Genomic DNA, 26,183 nt, shown 5'->3' on the forward strand with positions numbered 1-26,183 from the left:
ATTTATATTATATACTGAGACAATTTATGTCATAACCAATTTACAGTTGCTGTGGGAATTGTAACTGAATTTCCTGACTTTATACACAAAGTCCCAACCAAAATACAGCAGTCCATATTTTGGTGGGGGTTTGTTTTTTTTTTTTTTTACAAGAATGGTACATTCACATTACCTTTTGCATGCTGCATGCCCCAGCAAATGGAACACCCTACAGAGGGCACAAGAGGTACATGAGAAAGAGCACAGTATGATGGCCATACAGGCCACACCCATTGCATGATTTCCTAAAAAGGAGTATTTGGGGGCGCTGGCAGAAAGAATGATCCACTTTAACCTGTTTACATTGTATTTCAGTGTGTACATCTATACTACCAGATTCCACTGTGGTGTACGACTACTGGATAAATAATGCCACGCTGGATCAATTTTCTTCCAATAAGTCAAAGACACTTGTCAATGAGGAGTAAAATTGTGGGAAGTCTTAAAAATAAGCTATTGAAAGAATGAAATAAAAAGAATCACAAAGTTAAAAGGGTAAAAAAAAAAAAAAACCTCTCCCACAATGGAACTAAAACAAGCTTTTAAAAAAACTGGCTATTTTTAAGAGGATACATGTGTATGTAAGGCACCTTAGGCATGAGAAATTTAACCGTAGAGTTGTTTTTTTCCCCAAAGTTCCAAGTGCCTTAGAAATAGAGCTTAAAATAAATATGCCTTAGCACTACAGCAACACAAAACACAATTTAGTAACTGTTGTGACAAAATGACAAAAGGAAGTTCATAGTTAGAACAGATGGAGAAAACAGGATGGATTTATGAGTGAGAGCACATTATGTTTGAATTTCCTGCCTTTTACTGTGTGTCACAAATATAATATTGACTTTAAGTAATAGTGTGTATTTAGTATGTATGTTTTAAATAATGTTAATAGAAAAAATATTCTTGGTTTAAAAAAATAAAAAAAGACAACTCCACAAATGCGCCTTCTTTATTTCCACAAAGCTCCATTTTCAAGCCATACCTCAGTGCTTCAAGGATGCATCTAAGAATGTCACGCTTCAAAACATTGTAACATGGAATGAAACAATGACCCCCGAAGAGGTGAATAACATGCACTGGTACAATTCTGCTATTTATTTTCAGGCTCTAAAGGACTCTGTATAAAAAGTTACCCTAGTCTGAGAACAAATTTCACGGCAAGGTATGTTTTTATAGGTTTATTATAACCCCTTGGGAAAGAGTGGGCAGGGTTTGCACCAAAAATTCAGACACTCTTATATACACTATAATGTGAACAGTACATCTTGTCTAGATACTACCAAATACATATGCTGGTTCTCACATATGATCTATTCCCAGACCAAAGCAACAAATTTTATATATACATACATACACACACACACACACGTTTTAGATTATACATTTTTCAATATAGTTAAAGGATTAGGATTAGTAATTTAAAAGAATGTTGTTTAAACAAGTCTGAGGACAAGGGAATTCAAGTTGCACTTAAAATCAGGAAACATGTAAATAGACTAAAGATACTCCAAAAACACCTTGATTAATGAATGAAACATTTCCAGATTTAACAGCAGCTTAAAAGGGGCACTGTCAACTGAAAGTCAGTCTGAAAATGTTTTACCTACTATTCTTACAAGCAATACTTAAGATGACTATAGTAAAGAATATTAAGGTTAAATAAAATAAGCACTCAAAAGTTAGGAAATGCAAGAGTTAAGGTAGCCCATGCAACTTTGAATCGGCCCCCTTGAGTATGTGTGCATTTGGACAGTTTTATCAGACATTGCATATAAAACAGTAGCAAAGCCAGAAATAGAACCCAGCTCTGTTGATTCCTCGCCCAGTGCCTTAAACACAGGAGAGAATCCTCTATTCTTTCAGCCCTCCATCAGATTCATTGTATATACTGAGCACTGAATGAGGCAATGGTCATTCAGCTCTACCAAGCATACACACAAGTGGACAGAATTAAAGTGGAATGGCATTTGGCATTTCCTTATTTCTGAGGCCTGGGTCTACACTACCTAACTCTGTAAGCATCTACACTAAAATGTAGCTCCTACTGATGTAACTTGCCCACAACACCGACTTAACTCCACCTCCATGAGAGGCGTAGCACTTAAGTAGATGCAGTGTCAGGGCAGATACTGCGTTGCTTACATCGACTGTTGCTGTCTTTTAGAAGATATCCCACAATGCCCCACACCAACACTTACATCCAGTGCAAGCGCTCCTGGTAAGTTTGTGCACCGCTGACACAAGAAGCATAGTGTGGACATGTAAAACTGACTCAATTACTGCAGTGGCTGTAGATTAACAGAACTTAGGTTGACAATTTTGTAGTGTAGACATGACCCGAGTGCTTGAATTTACAAGTATGACATTCTTTAATCAGTATTGGACAAAAAAATGAAGTTAACAAATTTTATCTGGAATCATTATTGAACTTCACAAGGGTCCTCAGGAGGGTTTGAGATCAAGACCTTTAGGTCCACAGCAGAGACATCTAGCACTTAAGCTGAAGTAGCAGCTTCACCAGTAGCAGTCAGTTAACTCTCTGAACCAGCCACTAATGAGGGGTAGGATACAAACTATGCCAGTTGCTTGTAAAATTATTTTCTAGACAATAATGGAGTGTTTTAAGAATAGGAATTTCTAGGCTTTATGCCTTGCTCTGCAAGGCAGCATAATCTAATGATTACTGACACCAGAACCTAATAAATCTGGCATATCCATTCTGAAAGGCAGCATGACTGCAGATGAGACTTAGAGCTGTCTCTAATATGGCAGACCCAACTTCAGCTCCGATGTGATCTTGTGCAATCTCAGTTTACGCCCATTTTACAGATGAGGTTATGATACTTGCCTGCCTCCTAAATTAGGGGCAAGAACCCTTGCTCAACAACTGTGAAATATATAGAATACATACAAGTTTAAGAACTGAAATTAAAAAACTCTGCCTCCTCCAGGCTTTCAATCCAACATTCCTTCCCTTCAAAAAAGAGAGGTGACTGCTTTTGCATATCAACAATAGCTCACACTAAGGCTGGGGAATATGCTCAGTGCAGACGAAAGGTTCAGAGCTGCAGCAAACCTCGAATAAGCATGAATAAATGGTGATTTTCAGAGGCTTATACATTGGCCAAATTTCTATGGATTTTCAAGATAGTAAAATGCATCTCTCAACCCATGAGCACATCCCTGACAAATTACAAATCCTACTTTAAATGAGGCAGTAAAGCTCTTCAAAGAAAGTATTTTTTTAAAACATTGGCAAAATACATATTTTCCCTTAGCCTTAGTCTCAGAAGTGGCTATGACATAATTTGCTTAAATTTTTCTTAAAATATTCAGCCTGAAGCAGTGACCAAGCATGGAAAATTTCAGTCAAAATGGTCAAAGTTAGGCAAAGTTATAAGCAACTGAAAACAGGGGCTTGTAATGGAAAGTGTTAGGCAACCTAAACTATAAAACTGCATTTCATGTATATTACGTTTCACCACTTCCCCTCTATAGCTAGTTTCCTACGTTTAGGTGTCTTCCCCCGACAAAGATATAAACACACAAAAAATACTAATTTCTGCAAATCTCAGAAATTTTTAAAAAGGGGTTAAAGGGTAGGTGTAATACTTAAAAATACTTATGGTGGGATACTCAGAAAGTGCTCAGCATTAAACTAATTCTGCTCCCAATGATGACACCAATATACTTTTCTAGAAAGTAGCAATAAGACAATTAAAATGTATAAAACACTAAGATCATTTGATGAAATGTGCTACGTAAATGCTAAGGCTTATTAACCCCATTGTACAGACGTGAAAATACCATTATGAACTTAGGAAACCAGTTTAGAATAAAACTCACAGGTTCCTGCATGTATCTGTTTAGTCCACTAGACAAAACTAACTAGTCTCTCAGTAAACTTATAAAGACTGACCAAATATTGGTCGCATAGGGTATGTCTAGACCAGGGATGGGCAAACTATGGCCCAGGGGCTGGATCTGGCCCTTCAGACATTTGAGCTCCCGCCAAGGAGTGGGATCTGGGGCTTGCCCCACTCCAGTGCTCCAGCTGGTGAGCAGGGTTGGGAGCTTAGCCTGCTCCGTGCGTGCCATGGCTCCGCGCGGCTCCCAGAAGCAGCGGCATTTCACCCCTCTGGCTCCTACGCCTAGGGGCAGCCAGGAAGCTCCACACGATGCCTCCGCCCCAAGCACTGCCCCCACAGCTCCCACTGGCCAGGAACCAAGGACAATGGGAGCTGCAGGGGCGATGCCTGCGGACAGGGCAGCATGCAGAGCCTCCTGGTTGCGCTGCCATGTAGGAGCCGGAGGGGGGGGACATGCCACTGCTTATGGGAGCTGCTTGAGGTAAGCGCCGCCAGGAGCCTGCACACCTGACCCCCTCACGTGCCCCAGCACCAATCCCACGCTCTGAACCCCTCAGTCCCAGTCCAGAGTACCCTCCTGCACCCCCAACCCTCCCCCCCCCCCCCAAGAGCCCATATCCCTAGCTGGACCCCTCACCCCCCCGCCCCCTCCCGTATTGTGAATTCCTCATTTCTGGCCTGCACCCCAAGCCAGAGCCCTCACCCCGTCCCACATCCCAACCCCCAATTTCATGAGCATTCATGGCCCACTATACCATTTGCATACCCAGATGTGGCCCTTGGACCAAAAAGTTTGCCCAGCCCGGTCTAGACTGTAACTGGGAGGTGTGATTGCAGTATGTACAGACATACCTGAGCTAGCTTTGGTCAAATTAAAGTTTTACACAAAGTTCAAGTAGTATATGGTCTTTACATAGTAGATCAAGCTTTTGTTTTCTATTTGTTCATTGCCTTGTCACATTCGGCATTGTGCAAAGGAAAAATATCCTCACTGCTATTTTTCCTGTTTGTCTCTCTCCCTCTTCCTTGTCTTTGTGTCCTCTGTTCCTTCCTCAGCATTTCTTGCAGCAATTTCCACCCCCAGGAGCTTCGCTCCCACCAGCTTCCTCCTTTCATCCATTAAATAGTTAATCTACATTAAAAATTACTGGGGAGCAGAGTTGTTCATACCTCCGAGTCATTGTTTCAGGCTCAGTGCAGACTCAAGACATCACCACTACATTGATTTACACTTGGAAGCTTATCTACACTAGGAGAATGGCTAGGAGTTTTCTTTTTTATTTTACACCTGAATCTGAGCATGCCATGAACGGCACAAATGCATCCCAGACTAGATCTGGTCCCAGTGCTGGATGTTTTACAGTCAGGCTTTGGGGTTCTCAAAGCCCATTAAAGCAAACACAGCTAAAGTGTTCACTCTGAATACAATTAAAGCCACCAGTCCTCACTGAGAGTAACAACAGAAGCTTGTAACTTCAAGTTCCAGTCACTGGAGATATGACAAGCCAAAAATGTTAGCTTTATCTTTTATTGGACCAACTTCTGTTGGTGAAAGAAACAAGCTTTCAAGCTCCACAGAGCTCTTCTTCAGGTCTTCATGGCTATCACAACATTGCAAACAGAAAACTAATCAGGAGTTAAAAACCTAATTAAGAACTCATCTCAAATACACCTTGTCTACTTTGCCTCAAGCTTTCCAGAAGATTTCTACTCTACCATAAGTGCACAGACATAAGCTTTGGTTTTGAAAACATAAAGGAGGAGGGGAAGACCAAGTGGACTTTTAATGGAAAACTAGGGCTTAATCCAGCTGAGAAATGTCTGTCCATAACACTGTAATCAATTTGTGTATCTACACAAAACAGCTGCTTGTCATTTGAAGAACCTAGCCCTTTAGAATAGTCTTGAAAATATAAATAAACGTAAATAAATATAAATAAAAGTATAAATGTGTAAGTATAACTGTCAATTTAATATTATGCTGTCACTGTTCTCCAGAGTAATAGAAAACTGCTCACTCTCACTCATATTTTACTTCATCCAATATCATTTCATGATTTCCCCACCCTTTTTAACCTAAGGAATGTTTGATATGATGTGAGTTGTATTACATTTGTTTACTTCAATAATATAAAGCTTTAGACTTGCACTAGAAAATAGCCCGAGTCAGTATAATAGCAATAAACATCTGATGAGACCATGCTGAGAAGTTTCATAGGATACAAATTATTCCTAAATACACATTTTATTTTTTCATTAGTCTCATTACATTGGGCAAATTTACAGGTGTGAATAATTGACACCATTGTAAGTGATTGCTCATTTGATAAAGTTTGTGATATTCAGGTTGACACTCAGACTTGAGAAGTCCAAATGAGGACTTGAGGTTTGCCAAAATAGGAACTGCAAGGAAAGGACCAGTGAGATAATAGAAGCATCTTTTTTGTGAAGAGGTAATGAAGAAGTATATCAGCTTAGGCAAGGCATTTTACACATGATTAAATCTTCAGGTTTCTCACCCTCTATCCAAAAAGAGATGAATTTTGTCTTCACACACCATCTTAAAAATAACACAACTGAAGTCTAACTTGATATTAAAGTGCCTTTAGAGCACTCATATCCTCACTAACTGCAACCAATTATGGTTTAAAAAAAATAAAATATATGTGATCTTGAGCTAAGATTACTCTTCTAACTCAATGACAATACACTCAACTGCAAAGCTCAGGAAACAGATTCTGATCCCGATCCCACCAATAGCATCCCTGCCTAATGCATGTACTGATGTTCATATAACTGTATTGAAAGCTACAGAACTATTTACTATAGTAAAAGACAGAATACACTATGTATGACATGTCTATACTTTAGGACGGGGTTGGCAACCTTTCAGAAGTGGTGTGCCAAGTCTTCATTTATTCACTCTAATTTAAGGTTTCGCATGCCAGTAATACGTTAACATTTTTAGAAGGTCTCTTTCTATAAGTCTATAATATATAACTAAACTATTGTTGAATGTAAAGTAAATAAGGTTTTTAAAATTTTTAAGCAGCTTCATTTAAATTAAAATGCAGAGCCCCTGGACCGGTGGCCAGGATCCAGGCAGTGAGAGTGCCAATGAAAATCAGCTCGCATGCCACCTTTGGCATGCGTGCCATAGGTTGCCTACCCCTGGTTTAGGCACTCAGATTTCCTAGTGTATGAGAAGTTTTTGCAATAGATGTCAGATTAAGAAAAGCCTTAAGACAAAGTTAACTAGAAGTAGAAGATAATGCAATTAAACAGAAAAAACTGCTACATTTTCCACACGAAATGAAAAACTTGGCAATGAACAAAAAAATGACAACCAAATTAGCTACCGTAACTATAAAGGCAACAGCTTAAAGGACCATAAATTTCACAAAAGGCTTTATCATTAAGATTCTAAAAACCAATGTTCCTGATCAGCAATCTTGCCAATTTTTCCTTAACACAAGAAGCAAAGAGTTCTCTTTTGAAGCCATCACCACTATTAAATATATTACAAGAGGAGGACATCCATGCTCTCCAAAAACCCCAAGGAAAGTATCTGGAGACAGCCAGCAAGCCCACAAATGGCAAGTTACGTTTCCCTATCCCAATAAGAGTTTGACCTAAATCTCTAGTTTCTTAGGTTTCCAGACCAGTGCTTCCCCCCCCCCCCTCCTCAGTGGATAGATTTGCCGAACTTTGTGAAAGACTGCTTACTGTAGATATGCCATTTCACTTGCGAAACGAGAAGTGAACATGTATCAAAAATATCACTCCCACTGCAGAACTGGACAGTTTACAGTAGCAAAATGGGCAGCTGAGCTGCAAGAACCCTTGACTTGCTATTCACTCTGCTGAAGTTCAAGGCATGCTTTCTCTCTATTTGTTTAGTGTCTGCATCAAGGAAATGCACCCTGTCCAAAAACTCTATGTCCATTTCCACTATTCAACCTTAAGCACCGAGCACAGACAAGTGGCTTTTCTGATCTGTGAAACCTAACAATCTTTTTCACATAAAAATTCTCAGATGATAGATCTAATCTAGTACTTTACCCAACATTCCTCCAGTACCCAACCTTTCTAAAAAATTCTCTCAACACAGAACAGTCTCTCTCTCTCTCTAGTCTATTTTCTTTTCTATTTCTTGAAAAATAGTCTTCTCAATATTCAGTCACTTTAGCAGGTTTCTAATAAAAAGAAGCCACCATAAAAATACATTTTTTCCAGGTTTGACTTTTCCTCTCTCTCTTTAGCCTCAATGCAGCCATCAACACATGACTCCAAGACAACCCTGCTCCCTCAAACTAGGGGTGATGCTGTTATAGTTCTGCTTCTATTTAACAAACCATTCTTTCCAATGGCAGTTCCACTTCTCTGACAAGACTCCTTCTGTATGAAATACCACAACATTCAAATCTTTATCCTCTTTTTTTTCCTAGGTAACAGTTTTTTGAGGGGGAGGGAAAGGAAGAGGAGTTACTACACTTTTCTTGTCAAGTAGAGCTCTAGCAGCAGCAGTATGAAACACATGCATTTCTTTTAAAATATCACTTCCTCTTCTGAGGAAGCAGAAGAACTTAAGAATCCTGTAACTGTGACTTTTCTATACAGAAGTAAAAAGGTATAGCCCTGTGGAAATCAAGAAATGGAGGAAGGCAAGAAGACACTAAAAAAGTCTGCTTATCTGTCTCCCAGACTAAGACAGGAAGGCTGAACCAAACAGAGGAGAAAACAACTCTGCCCGCTTCCTCCAGTAGCCAGGTGAGCTCAAAATTTAGCAGCCTCTTAAAAGAGAAGCTAACATGAAAGAGTGGAGTTATCCAGCACACCTCTCCCAGACTTGTTAAGTCTCCCGCACCAGCAAGGTGCTCCTGTTTCTAGCCGCTTTCTAAACTGGTCCTGCTTAGGAGCTTAAATCAAGTGATTTAGAGAGCTGATGAGAAACTTTAAGGCTCAATCTCTGCCATCAGGGCTGCTTGAGGTAGGATCTGAACTGTAGACATACAGGAGCCGGTGAGCAGTAACCAGGAATCAGCAGCCAGGGCCAGAGTTCCCCCAACCAGGGGGTAAGGGGCAAAGAGCAACCCCAAACAGCCACCTTAGCAGCATAGCCAAACTATCTCCCAGCTGATGACAGAAAGCAGTTACCCTCCTTCTAACCCAGGACAAGAAGCAGCCTGCACCAGGGGCTAGCAATTCTTCATCACTCCAGGATATGGAAAAACTAGGGGCAGAGCCTCTGGTAACTACCAGATTTACCTAGATATCAACTTAGGGAAGATTCCAGAGACAGCTATGAGCACAGCATTTCCTACACTCCTAAAGCTTGTTCCATGCTAGTTTTGTTAGTTCTGGTTATCAGGACATTTGCTATCATATACATAAATAAGGCAATGCATATCACTGAATACAAAAGTTAGAGTCATTTCTCCAAGATCTCCACACTTCTAACTTTCAGCTTTAACAGGTATGCTCTCCTATCTAAGCAAGTCTGGGGGTTTCAGGAAGATAGGGGTGCTACATACTGAACTATAAACTAGAGAAGTGCTTCTCAAGCTATCTGATGAGGGTGACCAGCAATTTTTTTTTCCTATGTGCGCGCAGATGAGCAGCCAATGGTTCGCGGACCACCACTTTGAGTAGCACTGAACTAGAGCACAGTCCTTGGAGCCCATTAGTTCACCATATCTATCTAGGATTTTACACCACACCCCATCACAATATCTGAACAGCTCTTACCCTTATGCCTCCCCCCCACCCCACCATCTTTTTGAATCTGTCTCTAATAAGTATTTGATAGTTTTCAATTCAAGATCTCTCCCCGATCTTACTTTCACCTTTATGCTCATACTAAACCACCCCCTCATCACCTTTAAAATGACTCCTCTCTGTCCTCTCTCTGCCAGTCTCTACCTAGTAAACTTGTAGTTATGTCAACTTCCATCAGATAGGTGGATTAATAATCTCTCTTTGTCAGAAAGAACACCTTGAGAGACAAATTACCCACAGCTCTGATTTTCCACTTGCTGAAACAATGAAAAGTGGAGGCATTTCGACTTTGAATTCTCCTCCTCTCAACACAAAGATAGTGAGATTTGAAGGTTTAGAGTAGCATTCTCTCCCATGTATTGCACAGCCTCATCTCTACCTCTGATGAAATTCTTATCCTTTTATTTCATTTCCTTTTTGCACTGATCATCATAACCTCTCCATGGCCTTCTCAAGTCCCAGTTCTTTAGGCTCCAGCATTTGCAGAATGCCACTTCCTGCATTATCTCTTACAAAGAATGCCTACGGGCTCCTCAACACATACAAGTCAGCCCCATTCCTGTGCAAATCCACTAGCCCCCTATTTCAAGATTAGGGCACAACTCCCCTTACTAAAATTCTCTTTGGACTTACTCCAGTCCCTTATCTACTTTGTCTCTTATCTCTCATGGAGGCTAGAGGAGTGAAGGCTCTAGTAAGTCTCCAGAAAAACATCAGCTGTTCAAGTACCTTCTTCCTTATACCTCCTATCACATGGAACAACATTCCTGTAACAACATAATTATTTCTATCTTATTTAAAATCTCATCTGCATACATTTTCCCCTTGATTCTACCTCTTAACTAACTTCTCCAATCCACTATTTTAACTCTCAAGAATTCTAGGATAGAGTTTTCATGAAACGTACAACACAAAATAAAGCTTAACGTGTAAAGCCCTAAAATATTGAAAACACTTTCCTATTCAAAAATGCATGAATAATTATGACGGCAACTTTCTGAAATATATAAAGTGATCAAGTTGAGCTATTCTGGCATTTTAGAGATAACACATTTCCACTCTTTGGGTCAGAGTTTGGGTTCTAAACTTTGATTTTGGTGGGCTTTGGATCAGACTGTTGGTTTACACCAGTCAGAAGTTCCCTTACATCTCAGGGACAAAGAAAGATTATTAGGAATTGAGGTGCTTGATACTTTTGCAACAAATCATTATCTGACCCTAGCCAAAAAAACAAAAAAAACAAAACAATGCCATCAAGCAAACAAAGTAGCATAAACTGGGAGGTTTGACTAAGTACTTTTCAATGAAAATGTAAGAAGAGTGGTTCAGTCTTGAGAGAAACACAAAGGAGGTATTACAGGTATATTTTAAAATGACAGCTGTGTTAAAATTGATACGAGATCTAATTTCTACCTACAGCAAAGTTTACTACACTTTGCTTCATAAAACATTAGTTTTAATAGTAGGAGTGAAATACCAAATGAGATATTTAAAAAAAAAAAATATGGAGTTTGAATTGTCTACAAAAAAAACATTTGCATATGAGGCAATTTATTGCCTAATTTGACTACTAGAGCAAAGTTTAATGGACAAATACCTGTTGAAATCATGAGATCACTATTTACAATGTATAACTTAAAAAGTAAACAACAATATTACAGACTAGAAGGTTTTAAAAAGTTATTCAGCACTGCTTTCTCCACTGGTTATTCACAGGAAGGCAACTTTCAATCATAGTGAAGTGGGCCCATATTTCAATGAACTCTGAACAAAATAACCTCTAGGATCAAGGCTATATATGGTGAAACTTAATTTTCTCACCGAACCATTAGGAAGAAGGCAGACATTTTGGCTGCACTGACTTTTTCCAGACAATTGATTCTTGAAGTTATTTATTCCCCATCATTCCCCTTAAGGCCCTCTCATTACAGCAACTGTCTCTATGTCAGAGGAAGGTTGGATACAGCTCCCTCCAAAGCCAGGCAACCCCACACCCAAAATAACTACAGGGGTCACAACACCACAAAGTGCTCCCTAGTTCATGACAAAAGGGGCTTGTGGTCAGCTCCCAAACAGGGATGCTGGATCAATTTGTATAGTGAGGGTGCTGAGAACCATTGAACCAAACTGTAAAGTCTGTATATAACAGAATCCACTTTAAGCTAGGGGGAATGGTGCACCCCCTGCACCTCTAGTTCCAGCACCTATACTCCCAAATGCCAATCAATTTTCAAAGCAGAGAGTTCTGATACCACTAATCTGACCTATTGTTAAATGAGTGGTCTTGCTTATTTTCCCCCATTTTTAAATTAAGATGCATCCTTAAAAGTTTCACTGCCATCAGTCTGTGTTTCCAAGTTTTAAGAAAAGCACACTATTTGATATAAACATAGAGAAGGAAAAAGAATGAACATTATGTTCAGAAACAGCTGCGGAACAGTATGCATGAAATTAAAGAGGTCAGAAGCTTAGGGATAATCAGCTCCTACCTGATTTTTCTCTAGATGCATATTTACAGCTTTAAAAACAAAACAGAAAGATCATGGCTAGAAGGTAGGAATTAATCAGTTTCCGTATACTTAAGAACATCCTTAAGAGCTTTGTCGTCATATTGAGACCCTTGGAATGTATTCTCTATGGGACAGAAAGCTTCTTATTGAATAGAATAATTATTTAGAAAATAGTGGAGAATAAAGACATTTCAGTTTGTAACCAAGCGATGTATTTTCACTCTGAGAAATCCATGGTAAAATAAAGAGTGACAGAAAGTTAGATTATATGTATGGAAACAAAACAAAAAACTTCATTCAAGTTTTAGCACCTTGCCAGAAGCGTTCTAAAAAAATAACGTTACATATCCTGTAACTGCTGCTCTGCAACAAGTTATCCATCTCTCTGCAACAAAGGATCCTAAAACCAGATTAGGTCTCTTTAGAATAAATTGTTTTCTTCCTCTTAACTTTGGTAGCATTCCAGCAACAGTAATCTTAAATCTTAGCTCAAATAAGTTATATTAGGGAGAGTCTTTATAGCAAGTGTCCTATTTATGGGAGTATGATTGGTTGGGAAATAAGGGAAGAGGATGCATTCAGGAAGAAGTTGGAATCTGCCACAGATAGAACTAGGTAGTGTCAGCAGATTAACGCAACAGACTTTTGCCTCTTTGGAGAACAGATTAAAATGGAAATTAAAGTCTCATCTATATAAGAAAGTTTTACCAGCATAACTAAATCAGTTTAGTACTGTTTTCATATTGTAGGCAAGGCCTAAGCCACACGAGTATAAAGTATGCGGTTTCATCCATATTGCCTCTGAGCATCACTAAACCATTCCCTAATCCAGAACAATTGGTAATCTAGCCACAGGAACGGCATAGGAGAGGGGTTGCAAGACAAGAATGAGGTATGTTTGTAGAGATTGGGGAAACCTGCTGTGCAACTGCTCCACACCACCAGCCCCAACTCGATCCAGACAGCCTCATTTGTGAACACTAAATTCACCCATTCAAACATTCAGCAGATTTTAAAAGCCTTCCATCTGGAAATTAATTGACAGATATACTACCTACAGGAAATGAAGGCTAAAGATTTGGAATAGAATTAAAGGCACTTACATGTTTGTTTCCCCCCTTCCCCATCTTTCAGGCCCCTTCTTCCCTCTTCACACACACTGCTTCAACTTGTCATATCAGAATTTAGATAGAAATAGCCAATATCAGACAATATAATATGGTCATGCCAATCCAAAGAGTCACAATGAAAGATTTAGGAGGTTCTCTTGAAATACTAATTATTATTTGTAATGCTTTCTTATTAAGGCTTTTTCTCTTTACAGATGCACAAAAAAAAAAATCTGTTTTTCCACACCGTCTCCTTATACTTAAGACCGTCTTTAGATATACTTTAGACTGTCTTTAGGGCCAAGACCATTTCCACTGAACAACTGAAGTTTAGGGCCTTCTTAGCAGTGACTTACTTTGTACTCATACACAGCTTTACTTTTGGCACCTTATATTTATAAAAATGGTGTAACATCTTCAGTCAAATCAAAATTGGCCTATACAAAATTCCAGCATGGTGGCAAATAGCTTGAAAATATCTGAAGTTAATATGAAATAACTAAAAATCTTTGTGATGTACCATAAGTGAAATTAAGTATTTAGATAAATTTCTAATATATGATAATCATAGATCAAGGTTGTAAACCTTATTTAAACTTTTAGATTGAAAATATCTACTTTGGAAAAGTTAATGTATGTGCTATTTGATAAAACCCTTCAATATTTTATAAAATAGCTGTACTATACAGTTTGCACATTCAGTAGAGAGAGAAAAAATACATATTCCAGTGCTATTTAAAAACTAATTTCACACATTCATAGTAATAAGTATTTCAATGGACATCACCAAAACCATAATAAAGTTTAGCCTGCTATTTGTGTACACTTTGATTTCAGTACCTTGTTATAAATTAATATTTCTGTTATGAAATATTAGTGTGTAGAGGAATGATATAAGAGGATTAATATCCTATCCAAATGTTTACTCACTTTAATCAAAACTTTGTTTAATAGCTAGACAGGTAGTAAACTTGTGTGTGTGTGTGTGTTCTAAATTAAGAGTAAGCAAGTTTTTCTATTGTTTAAACCAATTAATTTGAATTTTAAAAAATTAAAAGGCATACCTTACAGTGTTAAATAGCTAGTGAGAAGCTTGGTCAAGTGTGTTTATCCAGCTGATAGCAATGCAGGTTTAACTGACTAAAGGATTCAATCGTAAAGGATATAGTTTAGAACTAAGTATCTCTGGGAAAATGTCTTTTTTAAATTAAAGTGTTTGTAAGGTTTAAAGGAACTAAAATTAAGCCGCTAAAATAAAGTTAAGTTTAAACCAGGACAGATTTTATGAACGTTTGTGGCATTATCCATTTCTATCTAAAAGATAAACGATTGTTCTGTTTTCCAAAACTAGTGTTTGGAACGTCAAATGTTGTTCTTAGAGAAAGTAACTGTCATCTCCAAGAAGATATGGTATTATTTAACTGAGAAAAGTTAAACTACGTAGTATCTAGCACCTTTATAATGCCATATAAATATCAAAAGAAAACAAGTAACATGCCCACTTTATCCTCTCAGCTAGAGATATAAATGGTAAGAATGTCAACATTGCTCACATCACCTGTTACAAACCTCAGAAACAAATGGTTAATTTCCCAATGTACTGCAGGTTATTTTGAAGGGAATTACTGCGATTTTTCCCCTATTGTTTAAACAGAGCAATTCTCTCTCCTAAAATAACCCCTATCTAGCTGTCTCAGCACAGCTAAGTTCTTAAGCCAGCCGGTTGTTTAGCATGTGTTATACAAAGCAACATGATTTTTTAAAGGAAAATTTTCTTGAAAACTTTTTGATGAAGAAACTACAGAGCTTAGAAGTTCCTCTCTCTGCTGTGCTTAGTGATGCAAAAGAGACCTGCAACGTGCCCCAACCATCCAGCTACATTTAGCTTTCAGCCTTTTTATTATCACTGTCAATGAATGGGCCCCAGTCAAATTAAAGCTGCCATTTTAGGTTAAAGACTGGAGAGTCTCTGTTGTGCAACAGCAAGACAAAAACACTCCAAACGACAGATGCAGCATTCTCGCTGGAAAATGATGGATTTCAACTTTTATAAAAATAATTACTGGTCATGCTTTTAATATGAATTATATATTGATACTCACACATTACTGCAAACTAACAGGATTTATAATTGGGATAAATCAGCTACCCATGCTGCTAAGGTCATAGTCATTAAGATTTTTTTTGCCGTCATTAGAATGGATGATCTGTGAGGAAATGAACAGAAACATTTTTGTTCAACTTGTTTCTTTGTATCTCCCTTAGTCCCATATACCACGATAGAAAATGACAAACAGTTCCCTGAAAGCCATCTTTTACTACAAACATCACTCAGATTTTACTTTGATGAAAGTAAAATCGAGGCTCACATATACACAGAAAGAAACTTATTGCCCTGGGGTGGTTTTTCTGATATTCCCCAAACCAAAATCCATACGAGATCAAGTAACTGAAAAGGCTCTCACAAACGAAAAATCCAGCCTAAATGTAGCGAGAAGGCACATTCAGTACCTTCCCAAACCAAAACAAAGGTAGAAAGTGGAGCAAGTACGTGGAGAATTGTGGGGGGTATCCAACAATCTCTTAGTAATTCAAAGGGAACTCCCCGTGCATTGCTACTTTTCTTTTGTCCATTGTCCGTTTTAAAAACTAGTTTAAACCAAGGCGTAAGTGGAGTGTAAAAGTGATCTAAAGAAACTCGTCCGATTTACAGCATGTGCACGAAAGTGACCCCCTTCCGCAGAATCGAGTGGCCCCTAAAATAACAGAACCAGCAGTTCGGGGGGTACCCCAGAGTGTGAGAGGGTGTCCCCTTATGTAATGCTATCAGGATAAATGAATGCAACGTAATGATGGCTGCTCATTGCCTGCAGCTCCTTCTCCCTGAGTCTAACCAACAACCTTCCCTCCGCCCCCCTCAACCCCCCCCCACACACAGTGTCCGCTTCCCACTTCCACCAGCCCCCCATTCAGTACCCAACCCCGCCGCAGCAACAACCCAGCCCTCAGCAGAGCAGGGCGAACCAGAGACACAGAGAGAATCGCCTGCCAGCCCCATTTCCCTGTGTGAATCAAACACAAACAACGCCCCCCCCCCCTCCTTCCCTGACCGCTTGGCCTCAAACCACCTTTTCCGCTCACCCACAAAATGGCCTTGATTTCAGGGGGAGCAGCCCCAGCTCGTGTGCGCTCTGCCCAGCGCTCCGCTCCGGACCCAGCCTGGGGAGGGGGCCGGGGTAGGAAGGGGAGGCGAGTTGGTTCGCAGGGTTAAGTCTCTATTATGCAGGCGCCGCCAGCACCAGTCCAGCTCGCGTTAGGTAGTGTCTCTCCCCCACCCCCTTCTCTTTCTTCTCCGGCTGTTGGAAGCAGCCGGGAGCCCCCTCGCCTGCCGGCCTCCCCTCCCCCGGTCCCCTGCGTGTGACTCTCCCCCTCCCCTCCCGGGCAGAGACCCCCGGCGGCACCTCGTGTTCCCCCACCCGCACACTCCCGGCCTCCCCGGGGGGCTCCCCCGCGTCCGGGCTCCATGTGCCCGCGCCGAGCCCCAGGGACGGCGGGTGGGGGCGGGGTGGGGGCTCCCTCACTTTGTTAGCGCTTGTTGTGCTGCCGGCGCCGGGAGCAGGCAGCGTGGTCAGCGCTCCCCGGGGGGAGCCGCTCTCCCCGCGGCTCGGGCCCCCGCCTCGCCGCTCCCTCCCTCTCTCGCGCAGTTTTACCCAACTTTTCCCCGGTTTCCATCGCCCTCCAAACTTGCGGGGCGGGCGGGGGTCCGGCCGGGCGGGCCACCCCCCCTCCCCCCGGCGCACAACAAAAAGCCCTTTGCCCGTGGGGCAGCGCCCCGCCGAGACCGCGCGGCCCCACGCGGGGGTGTCCCGGAGGGAGGGGCGCTGACACCCCGCTCCCGGGGGGCAGGGACCTGCCGCGGGTCTCTCCCCCCCCCCGCCGCCGCCGCCGCCGCCGCCAATCCGGCCCCCAGCCCGCCCGCCGCGCGGGGTCACTCACCGGGTCAGCGCAGGGCTGGCTGGGCTCGGTGTCCCCCGCTCGCTCCCTCGCTGCCCGCTGCCGAGGGGCCGGGGAGGAGGAGGGGACACGCTCCGGAGTTGGTGCCGCTGCCCGGGGCTGCGGCGGGGCTCGCACACCCGGCGGAGTTGCTCCCTGGCGCCGGGAGTGCGGGGGGTGGGGGCGGAGGAGGTCCCTGCCCGAGGTCAGCGCGGGTCTGGGGCCGTGTCGGGCTCTCCGCCGGGTCCCGGCTCCGCTCCGCTCCTTTGTGTAATTTTCACTCGATTCAAGTTTAATCCGATAGTTCCCGAGCGCGTCCGCAGGAGCCGAGCGAGACACCAACCAGCCAGCCAGGCGGCTGCCGCTGCTGCTGCTGCTACCGCCCCCCTCCCGCCGCCACAAGGCGCGCCCCCGACACCGCCCCCTCCCCGGGGGCGAGCGCGCCCGCAGGCCCCGCCCATGCCCTACACGTCACCACCCAAGCCTGGCATAATTTATGCAAGAATCCAGCCCCGCTCGGGCGGGAGAGGGGTCACTAACCTCTCCCCCGCGCCCCGCCAGGGCTTCCTCCCGCGCCGCGCCGCGCCGGGCCTGCTCCTCCTCGGGAGCCGCTGGCCGGCGGCGGGGGGCTAAGGCGCTGCCCCGGCGCAGGGAACCCGGAGCCCACTCCCAGCTCCCCCACGCAGCCAGCCCCGGGGGCGCCCCAGCCGGCCGGGGAGGGAACGAGGAGCGAGGGGGAGGTGTGTACAGCCGGGGACACGAGCCCCGTCGCAGGGTCCGAGCTGAAGCCGGCCACGCGTACTGACCCCCAGCGGCAGAGCCCGTGCCCCGGCTCGCCTCCGGGACCCCCGGGCTGCGCCTTGCTGCCAGCGCGCACCCGGCTGCCCGCTCCCCAGCCCAGGCTTGCGTCTTCCAGCCAGGCACCCACCCACGGCAGAGTCCCGGAAAGTGCTGCTCGCCGCCGCCGCCGCCAACTTCTCGACCGCGGCAAAGCGAAACCCCTCCGGAGAGACTGGATGCCACGGAGCCCGCAGGGTACAACGAGCCCCTCGCGCTGCCGCTGCCTTTCCTCGGCTCGCCCTTTCTAGCCAAATCCCGCGTCCCGGGGAAACAAGCCCCCTTCGCAACTCCACTGGGACTTAACGGCACCATCCACCAGTAGCATAAAGCTTGCCAGAGCTGCGGCTCCTTACAGTGAGAGGGACTTACGAACAGCAGGGAACGGTGCCTTGAGCCAGGGCAGAGTCCATAGGGCCTATGAACGTGTCTTTTGTGAAAATACTATCTGGTCTATAGCGACAGGCTCCTGCTCGCGTCCCTGTCGCTGTGCGGTGATCTTTGCACCACCCGCTCAATTTTTCAAAATCAAGTCGCCCTCCAATACTGTCATGTGGTTTTATTTGAGTCGTAGGCTGGTGCTGATTAAGGCTCTGTGGAGGCCAGTTTCCTATTCATAAATTATAAATTCACATTCATCATACAAACTGAAATGCAGTATCAACATCTTTTCATTCCATAAGTAAATCCCGCCCCCGCAGTCAATGAATGCTCTGCGGGCCTATTTAAGGTTCGCTAAGGGCTACCCTTTCCTGAATTGCACTGAAAGCCCATGCTACTGTAAAGATTATATATGGGTGAATTTTAAAAGTGAACTTTCTAGCAAGTTAACTTTTTTTTAAAGTCTTTGGTTGTGTGACTGGGAGAGTAAGAAAATAAGGATGTGCCACCTCCTCTCTGACCCCACAACCCAGCTATTTTTAACTGATGGCTTTCTGGGGCTTTCTGACCCCTTTCATGGTAAAAACTGAGGTGGCTGGTCTGGAGCATCTATTCACACAGTTCTTCCTCAAATACTCCACCGTATGCCAGGGTCTGGGTGCTAGCCCTAAACCAGGTGGATGGGCAGCCCAGTGTCTCTGCACTAGCTATGGCCTCTCAATTCTTTGGCGGAATAGCTCCATGGATTTGTGTGACTAGGGACTCCCTTTGGCTGCAGCAGCCTCCAGGACAAGGGCAGGGGCAGCTCCATGGTAAAAAAATATAGATATATATTTTCAGGTTCTTCTGGGAAAAATCTGCAAAACTGTGGAGGACAATGGGCATTCCCATCAGGCCTCTCTCTCTCCACCTACTTCCTGTGTGAATCCTACATTCATGGAACAGCTTTCACAGGGTCCCAGGGAAGGAAAAGGGACAATTTATGGAGGCAGCTGACTCCACTCTCTCCAATACACATGTTAAGGAGCCCCTGTGTGTATGGATGGGGACTCATTAGGTCCCATGATTGCAATAGGGAGTTCTGTTTAAAAGTTGATGGCTTTTTGACTCTGTTTTTTTAACAATAAGTGTAAAGGAGTCTGGTACCACACATGCCCCAAGTACCTCTGGTGATTTTTCTAGTTTTATAATCACATTTTGCAATTTTTAACGTGTATTTTTTACTTCTGTTGTGTGAAAGAGCCTCACAAACAGAGGACACTAACATAGTAGTTGCCCATGCAAGAGGAAACTGAAACTGATTACACAATGTTATCAAAGGCACAGAGTAAACAAACAAGAGAGTTACTCAGCTGTAATTCTTCTCTGAAGGTATCATTTGACTAGCATCCTGCTCTTGGGTCCCAGCTCCTTAACATGAATCAAGCCAGAGCTCAACCAGCTTTCAAAGAGTTTGTGCCCTCTGAGACACAGGAAAGCAAAATTCATTCTGATACTAACAGCCAGGGACTCATGCTCCCCTAAAACATTCCCTTTCAGTTTCTTGATGAGCAGAAAGCAGAGTTCAGAATTCTAACTGTAACAGACACCACATATATATATATGAATTAGACCATCAGAGAATATATATAATCATTAGAAAACCATGTGATGGGAGGAAGAGGCATGAATAGGAATTCAGTCAAATGTTATATTCAGAGAAGTTGAATTACAGGTATATAATTACTCTTTTAGCGAAGTTAATGTAGTTTCCAAAATAAAATAGTTAAGATAATTGAATGGCATTAGGATTTGTTGTGTTAAAGCCTCAGTGTTATAAAACGAGCATGGCTTACCCTCACATGAAAATACATTGGGAAGTTTGGGTTGTGTAGACTTTTCTGTTTTAAAAGGCAGATTTAGTGAAATGTGATACTCAGCTCTAGGCACTGTCACTTCAAAGAAAGATAGGATGGAACTTTACAACACCGATGTGTACAACACCAAGAAATCATCAGTGCGATATCAGGGCTTAAGGCTATAAGGTCTCACTGGTCCATGCCTCATTTCCTACAACAATTCATAAATACTCTGGGAACTTTTGAGTGTTCAAGAACTACCAATGTGAAGTACAGAACATTGTGGGACTATAAGGAGGCACATCTATCTAAAGAAGCTACAGATGCAAATACATCTGCTTCTTCATGTCCAAAGAACTGCAAGGAGATAGGCCGCATTTCAGAAGACCCTATCTACCTTAATCTCTGTGATTTCAGGATATCTATACTGAAGGGCTAATGCCCTGCACTGATTCTGGATCTTGAAGTTCAAAGGACATTCTACGCACATATCCCAAACCTTGACATCTTCTTGACTCAAAGCATCTCACTCTCAATCAGGAGAGTTTTAAAGGCTGCATCTCAGCTCAGTAGCCATGTGCTTTGATGCAGAGCCTTTTGAAGCACTCCAGGATGGGATATGGTTTAGACTTAGATGACTATCATTTGGAAGATTCAGGAGATCTCAGGTGCTCTATTCTCTCCAATAAGCTATGGTTAGTGTCTCCTGAACATGAAGAGATGCCCAATACAATACTCAGAGGTCTTCTCTCTTCTGAATTTGACTGAAGTGAGATTCAAAAGAGAAGAAGGAAGTAAAATTTATGCACCAAGTGAAGGCACCAAATCAAATAACTGAGATGGGGAATCAACACTTCAAGATAGATTCCAGGGCAATGGAAGCTCAGTGGGATGAGGTCAGAGAGATGTTGAAGCTTTCCTTCTAAAATGTCTGTTATAGTAATCTTAAACAGCTCACTGAGCAGGGATGACAAATCTGAAGGAAATAACTGTTCTAGTCCCAGGATCAAATGCAGGAACAGTTAACTCAAAACAGAATCCAGTGAGTGCACCCACTTAATCTGTGAGTGCAGAAATAAGGTTAACCTGGACATCCAGCTAATCCATAAAGTCCCAGACACCAAAGGCTTTTGAGTGGTTTTGATAGAAATGTTGTCTGACACAGTGGATGAAGTGCACAAGACTAATCATTTTAGGAGATGAAGATGCTGTGTTTGATATGATAGCCCCAGCCTGCCTACCTGAACTCTCCACCTTAGGTTTCTTACAGGTAATCCCCAGATGCACAAGCCTCGGACTGGATCCTCAGGCTGAAATTGGACATAAATGCAAGAACCATCCCTGCCCTGGTCAGACCACTTCCTACTTCTGAAGGAAATAAGAATTCTCTCTGTCTTGAGAAGAGAATGATCATCATGATCCACCCCAAAACTCTTGGACTCAGCCAAACTCTAAAATGTACACAAACCTTTATCCAGCCAATAAACCAAGGAATAAAAGAAATAGGAAGAATCCCTGACTCCTATAGGCTCTTCTGCTAAAGTGCCCCATCCCATGCAGCTACTGACTTAGTATTGGTCATGCTATAGTATGCTTCAGGGTGGGTGACAGATTCTTTCCAGTGCAGTTTCTTCTTGCCCATTTTTTTCTGTCCAAAAATCATTGTAATCTATCACTCACTGTTAATGATCTCACAAATGACTGTTCAGTGTTTAAGCATGCTGAGAAGCTAGGAAAAACCAGTCTCCAAGTAGCTGTCAGTCTTCTAGGAATCTTTCAGCTAAAGTTTAGGCCAAAGCATGGTCCAGAGACAGCACTTGAAGGTCTGGGGAATGAAGTCCTCTTGTCCATAGGCAAGGGGAGTACATCCTGCTGTAATTCGCTGCAGCTGTTGATAATCAAATACTCTTGTCCTTCCTCCAAAAATCTGCAAGAGTAAACAGAAATGCCCTGAAATGGCTTCATTCGTTCATCTCAGACTGAAGCCAGGATTGCTGTGAGCTGTAGCCTGTTCCTCAGCCTCCAAAGCCCCTGGCAGTGGAATCCCACAAGACTCAATCTTCTTCTCCATATCATTCAACCAGGGAGAGCAGATGAGATAATGCATACTGAAGTGCCATGAGAGCACAGCTGACACTTAGCTCTACATCCTCTTTACATCAAACAAACAGTTCCATCTCTAGCTTTCTGAAAACATATTTGAAATCAGCAGCTAGAGAAAGATCTTTCTAAATCTAAACTCCAGGCAAGATTCAAGTGAAACTCTTAGGAAAAGTTACACTGGGATTAAAAGAAAAAAGTTTGGAACGGATATAAACTCTCGTGTAACCAAAGGAGATGGGGAAGTTTCTTCTCCTACAAGCAAGTTATTCCATAACTGCCCACTTCAGGATTTCTGGTACTTATGCTGTTGGACACAGTGCACTAGACCAGATGCTCACTGATCTTATCAAGTATGGCAATTCTTGTTTCTATAACACGTGAAGAACACTAAAGAGTTTACTTCCTCTACAACATACCCGTCATGAGGACATTTGCTTTCAGGTCATTGCATCAATTTGCAGCTTTGGAGTATTTTTGGGCTCCACAATGTCCAAACAGCCATGATTCCATCTACTCAGTAGATTGCTCCCCTCCCTGTTGGGCCATGGTGAACCACATATATTTAATCTTCATGCTTGATCCCTGCAACTCAATATACTTAAAAATGAAGCCACATGCCCTGAAAGAGCTCCAAATGGTAAAAAATGCAATAGCTCATCTGCTTAGTAACACATTTTGCCACAAGCAGATCAGCCTGGAGCTTTCCTCTCAGCATCAGGTCCCTCTTGAATACAAAGCTCAGTTGAAGGACTCCGTCCTGATATTCAAACCATCCATAGGAATTGAACTAGTTACCTAAAAGGTCACTTCTGCCTCTGTGATCATAACTTCTCTCAACAGCTATATTCCACTGGAGCAATGGAACTCTTGGGCAACAGGAGAGGAGACCCTGACCTTTCTCAGACTATCGCATTCATTCCCACAAGACAGACCACGGACCTCACCATATAAAAATTGAAAGCCAAACTCAGCTCTTTAACTCGGCTTTCCTTCAATAAAGACTTCAGATGCAAAGAACAGATTGATCAAGCTATGTCTCATGGGCCTGGAAAGTAAGAGACATGTAGTGTTGTTGTGGTTTTCTATTTTAAAATACTCAAGAGGCACTCAAGTTCTGTGCTCTTGGGGACCACATATGAACCTAGATGTATAGTGGTTAGCAGCTTAAAAAAATATTCAAGTAGAAGTGTGATTTTAAGTTGCTAATGTTCCTATAAATAGTTATAACCTAGAATATTATGGCAGTGAAAACATTGCTATGCTACCACAGATTAATAAAAAGTCATGGCCTCCAGAAATGTATACACATTCTTTAGCAAAGAATACTTTTTGGGTTTGGGGAAAGTTCTTTTCCCTCAACAATGACACCCATTGCAAATAATCCAGACATTAACCCAAATCACAAACCAGAGAGCTTTAAAGATTAGGAAAGTCATGGAATACATACCATTAGCCAGCTATTCAATAAAGAAACTTTTCTAATTTAGAAATAAAAACTAACTTGAACTGGCTTACTTTCCCATGGTACTTTCACTTTCCCATGGTACCAGTACTTTCAAGTTAGGCACTATGTTTCTCAAAATTTGTAGAACTGTTTTATATGGAAACCTAACTTTAAGAGAAGCGATATCATCTAGTCAATTAGGAAACAAAATAACAACTCATTTATCATTTATCTTTGCAGACAACTTTCCTAACAAAAGCAAGTCCATATATGACACACTGGGAAAAGGTTCTCTTTTATTCAATACACAAAGTACATTAACCGGCAAAAAACCTGCATAACTGTCTAATTTTTTGAAATATTATTAATTGATAGAAATGCCTGTTCTGTTAAATATGCATAATCATATATTTCACTTAGTTTAATAAAAATCACTAGAAATGATGAGTCATAAGTGTTGTAATGATACTCGTTATGTAATATGGTAACACACTCATAGAGAAATCTGATATCTATATTCCTGTATGTCTCTTTAAACAAAATCTCAAGTTCAATCAAGGTGCTTTCCAAAAAAACAAAAAAAATAAACAACCACCAAAAAAACAGTACAGTCTGGATCTGCAAAGGCAATACATTCAGATAATTCCAGTTATTTGATAAGTGAGCTTTCCTTCCTTTGTCGTCATTTCACAGATGAGAATACTAAGGAAGAGATATTAATTGATTTTTATAGTTGCTGAGCATCTTCTTCTCCTGTTGACTTCACCTGGAGTTGTAGGTGCTTGGTACCTCTGAAAACCAGGCCATGACTTGCCCAGCATCACAGAAGGAATCACTGTGAAAGCCAAAATTAGAACTCAAGACATTCTGATTCACAGTTCCATGCCTAAACCAGTAAACCATCCCCACACCTCTCATGATAATAGGTAGCATAGGGTTGGTGAAGCAGTACCATAAGTACTAGCCTATATTAATAAACAATGTGACAAAACGCATCAGCAATAAAATTTGTTTTATTGTTTTAAAATGCAGCTATAACCTATTACACTTTGTTACAGGTGAAACATGTATAGTGCCTAATAACTTTCAAAATGAACTTTATTAATCCGAACATTTGTGTTCAAGTTTTTAAGAATAATAAAATGTAAAAAAGTGGCAAAGATTTTACACAATAAGCAGTCAGCCATAATTGGCACTTTTAATGCTTTTCTGAGGACAAGTCTCTGGTCCAGTAAGGACAATATTTAAAAAGAACACGTTTTACACTTTTAGTAATCCCTCTCCTTTGCATCTCTCTCCCCATGTTTCCTATGTACAGATGACCATCCTTCCACCTTATCCATAAATAGGGGTGTCTCAGCTTTGCAGCACAGAGGAAACTGCAATGGAAACCTGGTTAACATGAAACAAATTCACATCTAATTTGCATAAATTCACTTACACTTTTTTATATTAGAAACAACTGTGCACAACCATAATATTTGTTTGTAATTTCTTGATGGATGAACAGAAATTGCTTGCTGTTTGAGTTAATCAGTGATAAAACCATGCAGCTGATCAGCTTTATCTTCATCCTGAGGTTATGGAGGAGATAGGTGTGATTTGCATTTTGTGATGCTACGACCTCATATTTAGCTCTTAGGTTACAGTTTAGGTATCATTGCCTTGTAGGGTGCTATAAGTTCCCATATTACTCTTTAATGAAAAATAGAACTTACTTTTTTAGCATGGAGATCACATACATTAAGGTTCCCTTTAAGGAGGCAGGATTTTACTTTACATTATATTATAAAATAGCAATATCTGCTGAATACTAGTTTTCGTTTTAAGAATAACACTGAGCTGATTTTTAAAGAAACACAGATATTCAGTACAAGTGTTTTCTGCACAGTTTATAGGGCAATGGATCAGTTTAATCTCTGGTGAAATAACTTAATTGATTTGACTTTAATAAGTTACACCAGGGAAGAATTTTACCAAATACTTTTTTTTCTCCAAGTGAGAACATTCTGCTGAGTTCTCTGGGTTTTTTTTAAATACATGATCTTTCATACATAACTTTACCTTTTACACAATAAAAAATATTTGTAGAAGCGTACATAACAATTATACTGTACTGTTCAAACATAATATGCACTCTCATTTTTGCTAAAACCCACATCCAGAAGTTAATGAAATTATTCCATGCTGCTATTATTTTCTGGTTTCTGTTTAACAAAGTGCTTAAATATTTTTATTAACTGCATATTAGCATGAGATGATATGGGAAGCAAGCATTGAAA

At 41.7% G+C, this 26,183-nt stretch overlaps 1 protein-coding gene across 5 annotated transcripts in view; it reads right to left on the reverse strand.

Moving 5' to 3' along the window:
• Positions 1–18,527, reverse strand: part of CHD7 (chromodomain helicase DNA binding protein 7) — a 185,565-nt gene extending 167,038 nt beyond the window's left edge. For 2 of the 5 annotated variants that reach the window (XM_073331068.1, XM_073331064.1), the window contains exon 1: positions 17,302–17,684. The gene's annotated coding sequence lies outside the window, so the exon portion shown is untranslated. Of the gene's footprint in view, positions 1–15,407; positions 15,513–16,446; positions 16,562–17,301; positions 17,685–18,507 lie in introns of those variants that run through there. The other 3 variants (XM_078851528.1, XM_073331067.1, XM_073331066.2) reach the window with 3 other exon arrangements.
• Positions 18,528–26,183: the final 7,656 nt, after the last annotated feature.

Source organism: Lepidochelys kempii, chromosome 2, assembly GCF_965140285.1.
Source record: "Lepidochelys kempii isolate rLepKem1 chromosome 2, rLepKem1.hap1, whole genome shotgun sequence".
Taxonomy (NCBI): Eukaryota; Metazoa; Chordata; order Testudines; family Cheloniidae; genus Lepidochelys; species Lepidochelys kempii.